Consider the following 16,846-nt stretch of genomic DNA (forward strand, 5'->3'; position numbering starts at 1 on the left):
GCGGAGAAACTTACCGGCTAAAGCGCCGGTCCTGGAATTGCTGGATCAGCCTAATTTGGCTGCTTATGCGGCGATCCAGCCCTGCGGATTAGCATTCCTCCAAGGTGCAGCAAACATTAAGCAGATGTATCAATAGTAAGAACATTTTTTTCACAGACGTTGAAGGTTTGTTTTCATTAAGTATTCTGGAAATGTTGCTCTTTGTGCCTGAGTATTTGGGTTATGGAGCATACTGCAAGCTCGGAAATTTGCTTTTTTTATTTAAGTTTTTTTCTGACTTGAAAGGCTGGTTTTTATAACAGGCCAATTTCAGACCATTTGATATTGATATATGAAGATCCTCAGGGATTATTGTAATGCATTTTTCATCCTGCTGTGATAGTATCATATAAGGAAAATGGGACTGACTGTTAAGTACAAATTGAAAAAGACATGGTCATTTAAGATAACTCCTTATCTGTATACAAGGAAATGGTATCAGGGAAATAGACCACCAGTTGACAGAAATAAATTTTGCCTCAGGCTCCTCCTTCTCTCCCACAGCTGCTCAGGCTCTCCTGCCTGTTCCTTGATTCAATTACACTCAGAGCCACTTCTCGGCGGGACGGGCGCTGCTGGGTGGGTGCCCAGCCCCGCCGCCCCCGGCCTCACCCCCCTGGGCTGGGGACACGCAGCGTTCACGGCTATGCGGCTGGGCGCGCGGAGCAAGCGAGGGACTGAATGAATGATTTCTTTAGTCAAGCGAGAGCTGTTTGTTTTTATAGCCCTTATAAAAAGATAGGAAACAAACTCAATAAGCCAAGTCACACTCGATCCAGTCCTTTTTTTTTTTTTTATTCCTGGCATTTTATCTCAACTCACTCTATTTTAATCAGCTGTAAATCAGTGCTTATTATTATGGTGTGAACAGTGTCGATGGGCCCGCTCTGCGCCCAGAGGAATGGTGCTCCCTGCCAGCACCTCTCCGCAGGCGGCTCCGACGATTCACTGGCTGGTGGCGTTTGTTGGAGAGTCATCCTCATAGAAAGCTGCAAAACACATTTGAATTTATGATCATTTTGGAGCCTGAACAGGAAAAGTGTGTTTTTCCAGATCCTGTGAGGTAATCACAGTGCGATGACATATGTTGCAATTCCCTATATGCTGCAACGCGCTATGGCGAGCATAATCTCTGAAGTGCGCTTTCTCCTCCTCAGCGATTATTGTATCACGTTTGGACTCCAAGCATTTTGACCATTAGTAGAATGAGGGTGATTACAATTTGGCATAAGGTACTGCAGTCAGAAGCCAATGTTTAGAGACAGTGGTATAAGAGAAGTCTCATAATTGGAACTGTAGGGGGTTAGTTTGCCAGAGTATCTGTTGCTGGCACCAAATCCTTCTTGGCGCCGCACCTATTGTAGCTGCACTTTGGCCCACACCTTGCTTCATACTGAGCCTGCAATTAAAATACAATCAGTTGTCCCTGTCCAGCTCCTGGATAACAGTTGTGCAGCCCAGATTCCTATACGTGCCCAAGCAACATTCAAGGCATCAGCGTTTTAACACTGCATGCTCGCTGCTGGTGCCTCTGCCAGGGCTCACGTACAAATTCAGATGAGAACATCTCAAAGTTTGATTTAGTGTCAAGGCAGTCCCGAAGCAAAATCCCTAGGCTGCAACATGGCATTCCTATCTAATCTCCTAGGACTTTGGGACTTCATGTCTCTAGATCTCAGATTGCCTTTTATGTTATCCCTGGGCAGTCAGCGTCTATTGCATTTAGTGATGAAATTTTTGTTATTATTTCCTTGACGAATATGTATTGCCAAGTGTTGTTTCCCAGTAGCGATACAGAGGGACACAGCAGCAGCCTGTCAGTGCTGTGGAGCCCTTCTTGTCTGAGGCAGCACGGCTCTGCAACCTGAGCAGCCAGTGGTGCTCATGGAACGGTGTCGGAGAAGCACACATGAGGATACTTGGGAAGGAAGGATGGATGGCAGGAGGAGTCAGGGACGCAGCAAGACATCCCGACAGCTGGAAAAGTCCTCAGAAAATTCTAGTCAAATACAGGTTTGCAGCAGCAAAGCAGGTACAGCTTCTGCCTCCAAAGAGTTGCGGATGCCAGAGTTTCCCTTTGCCCAAGAGATGCCGTCTGTGCTGGAAATGTGCAGATCCTCACCTGCTGTGACTCACGGCGCTTTCCAGGAGACGTAAAGTGGCTGCGTCTGCTGCGGAAAGCTTTGTTCCTGGGCAGCCGTGGTGGCAGCCTTGTTGGCGTCGGTGCAGAGGGCAGCGGCGCTGAGTCCCCAGGCTGGGGTGGTGAGAGGAGACGGCTTGCTTTTCTGAGAAACATTATCCCATTTAGAGCTCACACCTGGCGGCACTGGGCCCCTTCCTCAGCCGGTCGCTTCATGTAACTGACTCAACAGCATGCTTTGTAATTAAAATATTATAGCTGGAAATGTTGACTATCTTCCAAATATGCCAGGAGGTTTCTGTTTGCACTGCTTGAAGCATAAGCTGGCAGTGAAGGCTGGTGCAGAGCGAAGACAAATGCGTTTGCGTTGGGCTGCACATTGTCTCCTGCTCTAACATCTCTCTAATTCATACAGTGGTGCTTTTATTTGCCACAGCCTGTAATTTCTTTCACACCTAATTGAACTTTGTTTTAAAATCTTGTGTCTAGCTAATGTCCAGAGAGCACTCTAACATGGACTCTTTGGCCTTTTGTTCTGGTTCTCCACAAATACCTACACTGGAAGTCTTTGGGAAGCCACCACCGACGGCGCGTGGATAGCAGCAGGTCAGGCCCTGGCTTCAGGAAAAGGCTGCTGGGTGCTGGCGCGAGCGGGCTCAGGCCTGGAGGGGGGCAGCGATGCTCGAAGCCCTTGTTCAGCCGGGGCAGCCGGGACATGAGGCTGTATCCTGCAGGAGCAGCCCCTGACAACCCCCCTGCCCCAGCGCTGGTGGGGCCGCACCTGGAGGCACTGTGGCCACCAGCAGCCACCGGCAGTCCTGGCTGGTGCCTGTTGGTGGCTGGGCTCCCTCCACACGGTGCTGCGGGGTCGCTGGAGGACAGGGCCTGGTGCACGGGGAGTGCTCTGGGAGGGCTGCCGCGTTGCCAGCTGGTCCCCTTGCTGTAAACCCACACATCGGCCTGAGACAGGAGTGTGGGCAAAGGAATAACCTGCCTCCTTCTTCAGGGGCTGCTTAAGACTGTACAAGGAGATAAGCAAATTATATGGCCTTAAATATCTGTGGGATCTGTGATTCTCAAGACAGCCATCAAGGCAGGGCTAACAAGGGCACTTTAAACACAGAGTCAGGCATTTCTACCGCAGAGATCCTTGTCTCAGACTTTCCCCTGGGAGAAAAGCAGACAGCAGGTTTGTTAAAGAAAAGTGTTTTTTGTATTTTTTTTTTAAGTTTTTCAAAGTGATTTTATTTTATTATTTTTTTTTCCTGCTATTGCTGAGGAAACTGAGCATTTTGTCCTTGCTGGCCCCGAGCTCCAGCTCTCACTGCTGCGGTGGGAAGGCCACGTGTGGCCCGGCAGCAGTTGGGAGGTCAGGGACGCGGACCGGCGGGCTCCAGAGAGCAGATCACAGTAGGCAGCAGAGCTGTCAGGACGGCCCCGCAGACACCTGCGGTTCTGAGGGTTTCCACGGGGGTCCTGGGTGGGAGAGCCGGCGAAGCCTGCGATGCAAACTGGTGCACAGGCCAAACGTCCCTCCCCAGGTGCGCAGAGATATGGGGTGCCTGGCGTGGTGCCGCGCGATGCCTCGCCAGCCCAGCGGGCTTTGCTCTGCGGAGCTGTGTTGGTGCAGTATGATGGGTCTGTATTGATTTATCAGCTGTTCCTTGGGGCTGGCGGGAACGATAATCCTCATTAACACACCCGTTATTGCTGTGGATACTTGGGAAGGAGTTCTGATTTAATTCTAGCTGTTGAAAAGTGCTTTTGAATTAGTAATATTTATCTAACATGGAAAACTCCAGGTCACCTGAGGAGACAGTTCAGAAGCAGTGTCTTGTGTTTGGGGGAAAGGGGAAAAATGGTTTTAATCTCCCCAAAAGAAAAAATCTTCCCCAGAGCTGGGTTGGAGGCTACAGGACCGCACAGTCTCCAGAGCTGCGGGCTGGGCAGTGATCTTGCAAGCAGTGTACTAACACAGCAAGCACGGATTCTCCTGACCCCATAAGCTGTTTGTGTGGCAGGAGCAGTCTCTTGCAGAGGGCGAGGTCCCACCGCAGCCCGGGGGTGTGCGGGGGCAGCTCCTGCCTGCCCCACCAGGATGGGCCCTGCGGCCGTGGGGGCTGCGTCGGGCTTCTGCGGTGCCGCCCGTGGGCATCACGCCTCTGTTCTGGGAACTGGCAAACGCACACGTGCGGCAGATCTTCGGGTTTTAGTGGAGGATTTAGTAGGAGCCAGCCCCGATGCCTGGCTGGGGCTGGGTACCCCCCTGAGCACCAGCGCTGCACGGGGCTTTGCAGTCAGCTTAGAAGGGAGAAAGGTGAAGGATGAACCCAGCTCCTGGACAGCTGCAAACCCAAAGGGAAACAGTCTCAAAACACTTGTTTAAACGTGCAATTAGAGGTCACCACTTGCTCTGAAATCTGTACTTCATCTGGAGCCTGCAGATCAGAGAGAGCATTTTCCCCCTGCAGAGACTAAAGCAGGACACATCCTACTGGCATGTGCATATTTACACCTGATTTTACTAATTCCTGCGTGCCGTGAGGAGACACTGACCAGACACAGATAGTCAGGCAAGTTTTTTTTGGCTCAGACTGTGGGTGCTGCGTTTCTTTTCTCCCCCCAACAGGTTTGGAAGTCTTTGTGCCTAATCAACTGCAGCTCTACATTTATGGAGCAAAGCATTAGCAGCTGGTAACATAGCACGACGAATTAGGGGCTGCCTGTGCCAGGGAGCCTTGCAAAAACTTCTTGGGCTCGCCACGAGCAACCTGGCTGAGGCACTGTGCGGGGACAGGGTGGCACAGAGGCTGGGATCCCCATGGGGGGAGGCAGGGGGGCACGGAGGGAGCGTGCTCCCGAAGGGCAGGCGGCGTGAGCTCGGCCGTGCCCTGCCGTGCGTGCTGGCACTTGGCTCGGCTCCATGGCAAAAGGCAAGCAGCTATCCCGCTGCTCCCTGCTGCAGCGGCCGTGTCAGGAGGACCCTGGTCGTGCTCAGGGTGATTTTCAGAGGGCTGAAGGATATTATTCTCTCTGGCAGACTCATCAATACTTTTAATTAGCTATTTTTTTTTTTTTAACTCTGCTTCCATTCCCTTCATAGATATCAGGCTCTTAACAGATTTGAGTATGTTTTGAACTGCCATACTCAATGCCATTTAAATCACTTCTCAAGGGCACTGGGCCAGGGATGTGCAGTGGCAGTTTAAAAGGATTAGAGGCCTTTGTTTTTTCACAAGTGGTTCAATTTACAAAAGATCAGGGTTCAAGACCTGCACACTATAAAGTGACTTAAAGCCATGAAATCTATTTCTCACTAATTCTAGATTACTCTCTACTTAGGAGCCCAGGGTGCCAAAAATGGTGGTTTTTGTTAAAATGATATGAAATCCTAATGCAAGTCCTTTTAACCACTGCTGCCTCGTATACAATGTCATGCAAATTCTGGACCTATGTGAGCAATTATGTAGCAATGAACATGATCATTTTGATTAAACCAACACGTGTTTTCAAAGATTTTATTTAAACTAGATAACCGTAAAACTTTGTCACTTAGCTTCTCCTCTTGGGCATATGCACAATGCATTAAACACCCCACGTATCTCTTTTGTAAAGTCTGAGCATTAATTGCTCACTGCTTATTCAAGCAAAGCCCCCATTGAGGTAAATGGGATTTTGTCTGAATAAAGGCTGCAAAATTGGACCTCTTGTCTGTAGGAAAGAGATAGGAGACCTATTTGTACTTCGGGATCTCCTGCTGCAAAACTGGAGCGTGAAGGAAGAGAGACTTTCTGTTAAAAAAGTTTTATCTTACTCAGCATCTACTTGTAATTTGAAATCGAGAGCCCATGGCCCATGCGATCATGAATAAAGAACAGTGGGAGAAAGTGGGTCAGTCTGGCAAGAAGGTAGGAGCTGCCCCGATTGTTGTTCTCTCAGCCATTAGCTTCACAAGAGAATCCTTTTTCTCACTGGACGACTGTACTTTATTTTTCTAAAGCAGTATCCCTCTGACAACCAAAAAGGAATACTGCATCTGCAAATGAATGGTGCCTGCAAAGAGACAACATGAAATTTTTAAAAAGCATGGTAATAAACGCTATTCAAAAAAAACACAATCTCTGAAAAACACGGCCTATTGAAATGACAAGCCGAAAATCATTTGCTAAGCACTGAAATGGCCCCTTTTGTCACCCCAATCCTTCTGTTGACAGTTACCTTTCAATCCTACAATTGTGCAGTAAGTACTGATTTTTATTCAATGTTCTATTCACCCTGCGTATTAATGAAAAGAAAAAAAACTTGTAAGAATAGCCTTTAATAGGCTGATAGACAAGGCTCCCCTATTCTCCTGCTAGAGCTCCTCTTATCAGCTTCTCACAGTATTGCTTGCTTGCTCAATTCTTTCCCTTTTCTAAACTTTGCTCACCCATCTGGGCTTTTTCTCAACTGAGATGGAAACATTTTTATTTCAAAAGTCTCACTGACCTTTTCTTCTCCCCAAGACAGCACGTTAGGTAAAGCACCAGCCTCAGACGAGGCTTTTTTTAGGCTCAGAGAGTACAATGAGTGGATCTGGTCTCAACCCATCTGGAGGCGAGCGCCGATCTGCACGAGCGGCTGGACGCGAGGTTCCCTGGTTCCCTGGGTTCCCTGACACGCTGCAGCTCGCGGGGCCTGGGAGGTGACAGGACAGCGGAGGAGGTGGCAGCAAGAGGCATCAGCCCTGAGTGCGCCATGCTGCGGGCAGGACGGCGCGGGGTGGGCACGGGGACGTGCTGCTGGTGGTGCTGCTGCTGGTGGTAGCGCTGGTGCTGCTGGTGCTGCTGCTGGGGAGCGGGCGGGGGGCCCGGGGTGCCGGCAGGGGCTCGGTGCACGCAGCCCCAACCCCAGTGCCCCCCAGAGCTCCCAGCAGCGCGGCTGCACTGCGACCAGCTGGGGCGGCTCTTCCTGGGCAGGCGAAGGCTTTGCCACTCCTTGGCCGAACACGCTGCCATCCCTTGGCCAAAGCCATGACTCTCATGCAGTTATTGCAATTAGGAAGTGTAAAATTAAAACCGGAAGGTGTTGTTCTTGGCTAAGCATATCAAATGATACTTCTTCCAACTTTCCAGTAGCAATAAGCAGCGTTGCAAAACCTAGCAATTATATTTATTACAATTCAAAATCAACTTAGTAGCACGTGTCCCTGATCGCAGAGGCATTCCCACTCTCACGGGGGCTGCTGCCCTTTGTCCAGTGCCAGCACTGCTGGCAGAGCACAGTGCATCACCGCGACGCCCTGGTACTGGCTGTCACCGCTGCGTTCGGAGCTTGGGTGGCACAGCCACCAGCCAGGGCGAGCCCGCAGGGCCCCGAGGAGCTGCTGGAGACGTGCGGGCACCGCAGCTGCAGGGCTGCTGTGGCTGGGGCTGCATGGCACGGCCGTGCCGCAGGGCAGCGAGCAGGGACCCAGCCCTGAGCCCACCTCTACGCCCCTGCCAGCACAGCAGTAGTCCCCCTGGCGAGCCCCGGCCCCTTTGGCAGGCAATGCGCAGCCAGACGCCCGGTGCAGTCCCACGGCCTGGGCTGCAGGCTGCCTCGGCCCAGCCTGGAGGCGAGGGGCCCCTCTGCCCGGCCAGCCGGGGTGTGTGTGTCGTTCTGAGCCCGCTCCCAGATGCGCTGCATCCCCCTGCTCCGGAGGGGAGAAGCCTCCTCCTTCTCCGCATTCCCCGCTCATGCAGTTTTTCTTTCCAGTAGGGAAATTCAGCACATAACTATCCAGGATTGCAAAAATGTAAACAGTCTGTGTTACATGTCTTCAAATTACAGGCCCGCTGCTCTACACATGTGCAGCTAATAGAAGCACTCTGCTAGCACAGGGCCGGGTCCAGGCGGGCGCCAGCGCCTGCCCAGTGCTCGCTGCCCCAGGGTCCCCTCGCGGCACACCGTCCTGCACCCCCCGGCTGCTCTCCCCTCAGCTAGTGCCGGCCGAGCTGCCCAGCGAATATTAAATAGAAGAAGTCTACTTAGCGGTTGTTTGAATAGAGGAAATTGTTTTACATTGTGATGCAATATTTCCACACCGGGGTCTCATTTATGCAGCATATTAAAGTCAACACACGGCACATCTATCTCCATAAGGAGCCAGGCCCATTATCCCCAGTTACTTTTAAGCAGTCTTTTGCTTAGTTCTGACGTGCCTGCCAGTGCCATATATCAAAAGGAATGCAGTTCTTTAAACTGCAGCTTGTGATTGATAGTTTAACCTTTTTCTCTGAGGTTAATTCGATATATGCTGGTGTAAACTATAAACCAAAGCTCCAGTCTGTCGGGAGGAGGTAATCTACATGGCACTCTTTATGAGATTTCAGGTGCTGCAGTAATTACACTGTCTCCTCCTCCCTTTGCCCCTTCTTCCCTCCTGGCGAGAGGAGGAGGTTTCCTGGCTCGCCGCCGGACGGTCACGGAGCACTCAGCGCCCAGCTCTGCCCGGGTGTGTGAGCAGAGGCACGTGCCTTGCTCTGGACACCTCCCGAGGCTCCTACATTCACGTTAGGAGCTCCTCAGCTCATGTGGGCTTTTGGTGTGGCTGAGCTTGTCTTGCTCTGGGACGTATTTTGGCCTCAACACCTAATGCCAATCCTGGAAATCAATGGGAAGTGGCATGACAGTGAGCTCCTTTCTCAGCACGATCCTTTCGAGGACCTGAAGGTCTGCAAGGCTCAGCAGGTCAGGCAGAGCAGGGATCTCCCACCACAGCTTTGCTGCCATTTCTGAGCCCTGTGCTCCCCTGGCACTCTGCTCCTCTCACCCACAGGCAGAGCTGTGGGTGATGCTGACTTACGGTGGGACCACACCAGTGCCTATGCCCAAGTAAGAGCCGCATTGTGCGGCTTCATCTGCCCTGACCCTTTGGTCAAGCCCCGACTGGGGGGAGAAGCACCCTGCCCAGCCCTGCCTTGCTCCCTGCTGGCACCCCTTCAGGCCCCACGGCCAAGCCATTGAGCGGCCACCCTGGTGTTCTGGAGGGACAGGGGCCGAATGGCTTGCTGGAGCTCAAACCTCTCTTTGTTTCTTTATTTTCTCTTCTCTGTTTCATTTGTTGCTTGGCTCCCTCTGACAGAAAGCAGGGAGTTAGAAGGGATGTGCTGCCTTCCCATCGCTCTTTTATGGCATGTTGTCAATAGAGCCCATGGCAAAGAGAACCGGCGTGATGGGGCCAAATACATGACATCTGAGGGTGCCGCACCTCTGCATCTCACCGCTCCGAGCCTGGGCGGGGGGCTTTGTCTCACTTGGGAACATCCAGGAGGCTGCAGACTTTCCTTGGAGCTGTGGGAATCTCACTGGGTTTGTGAACTGAGGGAAGGAGAAGTTCTGAGCAAGAGGGGTCAGGGGACAGCTGCAACTTGTGGGATAAGGGAGGGCCCGTGTTCCAGGCAGAGCGCCAGGATTTGTATTTGCAATTTTTCATACAGCTGGCCTGCCTGCAGCATCTTTACAAAGGAAAGTGGGGGAAACGACCAGTCCTGGAGCAGCCTGACCACAGAGCCCTGTGCTGCGGCCCGTGAATTACAGAGGTCTGCAGATGCCGGTTCCTCCCAGGCGCTATTTCCTCCAATCTGGGCCCTTTCTGACTGCAGCACAGGGCCGGGAGGCCACTTGTGATGGCTGCGCTGGCAGGGGCACCCAGGAAGGTGTCTGCCCTCTCCTTGGCCCCCTCCCCGGCTGGCAGGACCGGGAGCCCTGCAGGAGGCAGGAGGCTGCCCAGCAGCAGGCTGTGTGTGGCACGGCTCTGACTCCGTAACGCGCCTCAAAAACGGCGGTGGTTCGCGCGTCTTTCTGGACAGTGTCCTAACAGGGTCATTATTTCCATAGGAAATAACTATTTCTGTTCAAGATCAAGAAGAATTGTGGAAAAAAGGAAGAATTTTAAAGGCTTGGTTTAATTTAATCTGTTTCTTTGCAGGACGCTCCCTTTGGTAACAATAGGAATTCGATTCCTGCCAGAGCAGACTCCTTAATTAGACCCCACAAAATGAACAGTAACGTGTCTCTGGGCTGAAATTCTCCCTTTCTGGAGCTTGCAGAAAGGAGGGAGTTTCTAACTCATAATTGCATCTGAATGCAAATGGCTGTGCCAATGTGAATATATTAAAAGCAGCAGCGTCAGCAATCACTGTGAAAAAAAAATACATACAAATGAGGCACTAGCTTATTGCTCCATTTGGATGCTGTGAAATGGCACCTTATTGTGTTATTATAAGATTTCTTGCTTAGTTAACAGAAAATGCTTACAATTAAGTCTGAACTCATTTAGTGCTCAGACTAATTCACATTAGAAAAGAGATGTGACCCCAGCTCCAGATCCCTTTTCTGTGGCTCTTACTTTACATCGGGTGGCAGGTTTCAGGCCGTGGGGTGTGGAGGCAGCACGGGCATCTGCTACGAGCCTGTCCTGGTCGTGCACAGCCCCGGACGAGTGCTTGAGTGAGGTGTCCTGAGCTCAGCTCAGACAGTTTTGGTCTCGGGAGTCTGACACAGCGCTCAGGGACAAAGGAGCCTGCAGAGGCAGGCCGAGAAGTCATTCAGGGTAGAGCAGGTTGGGGAACAGAAACAACAGCAGTGGGGCAAGTGGGAAGGGACAGGTGGAGTGGGGCAGGTGTGCTTGGAAAAACAGAGGATTAGGCTGGGTGAACAGAGTCTGAGAAGGGAAGTACCCAACAAACTCAGCTTCTATCCCTTTTGCTGCCCACAGGCACCTGGAAATCTGCTGAGGACAGCCCTACCCATCCGCGGCCAGATCCAGGGCAGGCGAGCAGCAGCGCTCTGGCAGGGGCTGCACGTGGGCAAGGCATCACGATACTCCCTGTGCTGCTGATGAACCGAGGGGGTGGTGAGATGGTGCTGAGCGATGGGCTTTCCATTTTTTCTTTTTTGTTAATGGATGTCCACAATTACTGGAAACCACTGAATTTAATCTTCTTGCATCTCTGCCCTTCCTATGAAGTCAGGAAATTATCATCCCCTCTACCTTGTAAGAAGGTGAGATAAATGAAGATATCTTTGTGTATATAGTAAACACTGAGATGATGTGCCTTGTAGAAAAGCTTCCCTAGTGCACCAGATAAACCCTCTGCCTTCTAAGCACAGTTTTAAACATGGTAACAAAGGCGGGTGCCATATATTGGAGAATGAGAATAAGATAAATATTGGAAAAGAGTTCCACTGTAAAAAGTTGAGCATGCATCGCACAGTTAGGAGCTCTGGCTTAGTACATCTGAACGAAACAATCAGAATTAAGATTGCAATAGCTGCCTCAATTGTAACGCTCCCTAACTCGGAGTGCTTGGCTTTGAAACAGTAACATTGTTTTATTATACAACTTTTGTGTGGTTTTAGTAGTGCTGCATTTTGTACCTTTCCAAGTGACAGCTGGTTCTCAGGCCGTGGAGACTTCACCCAGGTGCACCAAGGGAAGACAAGCATAGAAAGACTTTCGGCTGAGTGCTGCTGGCCCTGGGACGCTGACCGGAGAGGATCACTGGACAAGTTGGAAGGGAGCCCGGCACAAGCCTGTGCAAGGGGGTGTCTGTGGCAGGCAAACAATTGCTCGGCACAGCCCTGTGCTGTAATCAAAGCTGGCTCCCTGCCCTCTTTCAGAAAAGCTTTGATTGATCCCTGCATTTCAGCACCAGGGAGACATGAATCAAGCCCTGGGCGGGGCAGCGGACGCTGCTCCCGAAAGGTATTGTACACGGCACGGACAGGCTGCCGCGTCCGCAGCGGCTCTTCCCACGAGGAGACAGAGCTGTGCACCATTTACCCAGGTCTCTGCGTGCGGGCATGATCCCACGTCCACAAAGCACCCTGAGATTTAGACCCCCGTTGCTGAACGGCTCTGGCCGAGCAGGGCTGGAATGGGGTGCTGGGAGGCACGGAGCTGTGGGGTGCAGGCATCCCCCGTGGCTGCTAGAGGGGTCTCTCAGGGGCTGAGCTGGAGGTGCCGGGGCTGGCACGCACACTGCACCTCCTGGCACGTCCCTGCCGTGCAGAAGTCTGTGCCAAGGGTGGTGGGTGTTTGGGATCCCCCCCTTGGCTTCAGCAAGCTGCACTGGTGACGGCAGCTGGGACACCCTGGTGTGTCCTGGGCCGGAGGGTGCAGTGGGGCTCAGGTCGCAGGGAGGTAATTTGCTGGTCTGGGTCTCCTGTCGGCGTAACCCTCCCCAGGGCATTATCTCCATCTAGTCTCTTCTCAACTCTGACTTCTCATTATGGTACTGAGTAACGTAAGACGCCCAGTTGTGCCTGGGATTAATTAATTAATTATAAGGGACATTACACAGACTCCAGGAGGCTGAGAAGCATAGTGCTCTGCCGTGCACCACTCCATGCACAGGCAGGAGGACGGGTTCCTCGCCAACCCCAGCAAGGAGGAGTTTCCCCTAAGTCCCTTTGGTCTGCAGAGCTTGCCTGAGGGCTGCGGCATGGTTTTGCCCTGCCTGGCAGCTCTGCCAAACCAGCGACGCAGCCAGCGGGCCCCGTCAGCACGTGAACAGCACAGCGTGAGTCCGACAGCTCCTGCTGCCCTTTTCCCAGCGACGTCCGTGCGTTTGGGCTGTTCCAAGGAGACGGCGGCAGCCCCGACGCTGACAGGACTGTGCTCCTTGCCTCTGACACCGCTGAAGGAAGCCTCTCTCAGCCACGGAAGTATAAACACTTTTCTTGTACAAATAGTAATTGTAGAAAGAGGCCTGTGGATAAATTATTATCGTGACCCTCATTCTGGTGTGAAAAACTTTCTCTAGCTGCTGAGTGAAAAGTCAAAATTTGCATTTAAATAGAAAACGTTTGTCAGCATGTAACATGCAGGGACCTGTGCTGCAGGGGTCCCTGGGACAAGGCGAGAACACCGCGGGCGGTAGCACCGCTGTCCCAGGCAGCAGAGCAGAGAGCTGCTGGTGCTGGTGAGACGGGCTCCAGCAGCCCGCAGCTCTCCCCAGGTCCCTGCTCACACTTCAGCTGTACCCCCTGTGAGCGTGGCCGAGGGTGGCACTCGGTGCGTCCTGCTGCACTGGGCCGGCTGGGGATGTGTGGCTGCCACTGAACGCCCTGCGGGGTGAGGGCACGGGGCTGACACTGCTGCTCCTCCAGCTGCAGCCCGGGTGCCTGCAGCTGAGCTCCACGTGAACGGCTCTCTGCTTGGCCTTGGGCTCTGGCCGTGCACGCTCGGTGCGCCGTGATGCGCCAGGAGGCTAGTCCAGAGCAGGACCTCTAGCTCTGAAATCATCGCAAGTGACTCAGAAGTTTTTGATGCGCGCAAGACAGGCTAAGGCACTTTCTGGGGTTTCAGAGTGGATAAAAGCTGCTGTTGTTGGCATAGTTTCTGCTTTACATGGTTTTTATGGTTGGAAGCGGGACTTGGACAGAAGCCCAGTGGAGTCAAACTGGGTTTCCAGGGCAGGCTGGCAGGCGGGAACTGGGGCTGTGCTGTCCCTTGTCTCCTCCTGCGCACCCCGGAGAGGGCAACTGAGCTGCCGGCCATGTGGGGTCTGGCCGGGGAGTAAGAGGTGCCCCGCAGGCTGTGCACGCTGCTGTGGGCCTTTGGGGCCTCTCCTGCCTTTCTCCGTATTTGCAACATGGACCTAACCTGTAAAGCTGTTGTTTTAATAGCCCTTCTGTATGAGCACGCGTGGTGTCAGCATCCCAGGCTGCCCGCGGCTGCGTGCTCAGCCACAGCAGCACCCGCGTGCCCACCACTGCTGCTGGCCACTGTGCGTGCCCCACGCGCGCTGGGCAGCCTCGTGCGAGGGCGGCGCTCCTGCTGTGCCCACCCGGCACATGCCGGCACGGCTCTGCCAGAGACTGGCCCAGGCAGCAAGGGCCACGCACAGAGGGAGAAGTGCAACACATTTTAGGAGGTATATAAATGAATTAAGACCCTTTTAAAGGTTAACAAGGTCCACTCTGTCTGTCATTAAAGTAACTTCATGCATTTAAAATTTAACGGTCAAACCAATTAGCAATAAAAATGTTGTATGAACTGCATTTTATTGGATTCCGGTCAAGCCGGAATCGGTTAAATGTATGATGTCTAATAGATTTTTCTGCTTTTCTCCCTTCATTTTAGACACAACCTGTACTTCCCAGGTCCAGTGAAAAACAGCAGTGCCCATGGAGAGAACCAAGTGGGGGCACTTCTCTGGTCACTGCTGCATCCCCCTGAACTGTGTGCGCAGGGTGCCCAAAAGCCCTTTCTAGTGAGAGCAGCAGGTAACAGAGAGCAATCTTTGTTTGGCAAGAGAAATTAATGTGCTAGTGCAATAGTAACCTTGTCTTCTGGGTCGTGGCTGCTAAGAGGTGGAGCAGTTGCTTCCTTTACAGAAGCTGTAATTATCTGATTTATTTTTTCATTATTTCTGTGAGGGCAAACCTGGCAGCGCCACACCTGCAGCGGGGTTGTGGTGTACATGGCTCTGACCCGCACGGCCCAGCATGGCTGTGCAGGCAGGGGGACGCAAGGGAATGCAGGCACCCGGGGAGTCCCTCAGTTAAACTTCAGCATCCGCACTGCTGGTATCAAATGGCACCCTGAGCAGCAAGTCACGGGACCACGCGTGAGCTCAGGGGAGGTGAGCACCCTTTGGAAATCACTCGGCTCTCCCGGTCATGGCGTTCTGAGTGCCACCCCCACCCCGCTGCAGCAGGGCCCTCTCCAAAGTTCCTGCCCACCTTGTGGCTGAGAGGACAGTAAAGGAAAATCATCTGCACAAGGGACCCAAAGAGCTGATGCAGCAAGTTCCAGGCCTCAGTAAAAATTACAGGATTACAGCACATCTTGTGCCAGTAATAAGTACCATGTGAATCGGGATGTTTGCATAATTGCAGGCTGTCGGATGGCCAAGCAGCCATTGGAGCGTATTGCAAAGGAATCAGTTCAGAGGAGATTTAGATGGTACCTGATTAGTTAAATTGCCAGCACCTGTTCACTTTTTATTGCAAACATAAACATGAACAGTTTCAAACAACTCAAGAAGTGTTTGATGCATCCAGCATTTTCCAGTTCGGCATTGATAACCTCTGGCAGTAAGAGAGCACAACGCTGCGCTGGGTGAACATGGGCAAACCTCCGGCCTTGTTCCACTCCTGAAGAAATCAAGGAGAGGTATTGTGCCTGACCGTATACAAACTTCATGGGACTTCTTTTGGAAAAAGGCGGCACGGACAAGTGGAACAAGAGTGGACGAGACGGCCTAATCATAAATCTGTTCCTGCTTCCATGCAAAAATCAGTAAAGCCAAACTCAAAGCCATGGCGGAGGGCATTGGATAAATTCTCTGCTGATGCTTATCTCCCACAGAACCCCGCAGTTAGCAAACAGCATTGGTACCCGACAAACTTCAGTGAAAACTAGCTTGCGCTTAATTGCAGGACACTTCCAGGAGAGCACAAAATAGCGGAGATTTTTGCAGGAGGCGAGGATCCTGCAGGGCTCCTGCCAAGTGCCACTGGGGAGGGGGCCTGGCCTCCATCGTGTGAGAGCTGGGCTCTCACCTGAGGCCATTTCACTCCCTTCAGCAGGGCGGCATCGTGACGGCCTCGTTACCTGCGGGGTCAGACCTGAGGGTGACGAGGGGTGCTGTGCTGGGGGCAGCTGGTGCAGGACCGGAGCCGTGGAGCACGTGGGCAGCCTGCCTGGTCCCTGTGCCTGCAAGGCTGGCCCAGCAGGGCAAGGGGCGAGTTCTTGCGACACCGTGAGCAAACTGAGCATCGCCAGCCTTCAAGCAAGAGGATTCAGCAGGCTGAAAGCTCTGGCACGGCGCCAGTCAGCAGGGCGGTGGCGTGGCTCGGCCTCAGGAGGGGATGGCGGTGTTGCTGTTGGCACGGCTGGTGCAGCGCGTCCCCACTGGCAGTGCCACGACGCCGGCACTCCCCAGCACTGTGGTGGCACCACTCAAGCTTTGCTCTCAAGTGCTCTCAGTCCAAGGGCAGGCCAGGCACCGGGCGTGGAGCTGACTCACCCAGGGCTGTGCTTCGGCTGCTGGAAGGGCTCAGCACCGGGGCTGCACCCCAGGCACAGCAGCACCAGCCCCTTCCACATGCTCTCACGGGCTCTGCAGGACGCTGCCCCGCCACCTCCCTTGGTCCCTCCTCACCTCTTGTCCAGACACCCCCCTGGTCACATCTCATGCTCATACAGCTGGGCACTTATTTCAGCAGCCTGAGCCCTCTTGATTCCTTGATCTCCTGTCCGAGACCATCCCTGTCTTAGTCCACCAGCAGATCACGTCCCATGAGATGTGATTTCAGGTGAAATATCAAAGCAGAGCATCAGTCATTTCAGATACGAATTTTGCATGACACGCTGTCCAGGAGTGATGGCCATTTGGGGCATTGTCATTATACAGCAAGGCATCATTGCTGTGATGGACTGGGTCTGCAGCTTGGTCGCCAGCAGCAGCTCATGATGAACAGCTCAGCTCAGACATGGGCGTCCCTTTCAGCCCTCAGCCAAGCGCATATCCTGCTGCCCAGCAAGGGAAGCGCTGCTGGTGCCTCTGCTCCCCTGGGGATGCTGCTCCTGGTCCCCGTGCTCTGTGCCCTGCTTGTGCCCTGCCTGCCCCCGCTGTCTCCAGCAGCACCATTCTGCCACCCAGCCGAGGTGCGGCAGCGGGCCTCCAAACC

This window comes from Anser cygnoides, chromosome 17 (genome assembly GCF_040182565.1).
Source record: "Anser cygnoides isolate HZ-2024a breed goose chromosome 17, Taihu_goose_T2T_genome, whole genome shotgun sequence".
NCBI lineage: Eukaryota > Metazoa > Chordata > Aves > Anseriformes > Anatidae > Anser > Anser cygnoides.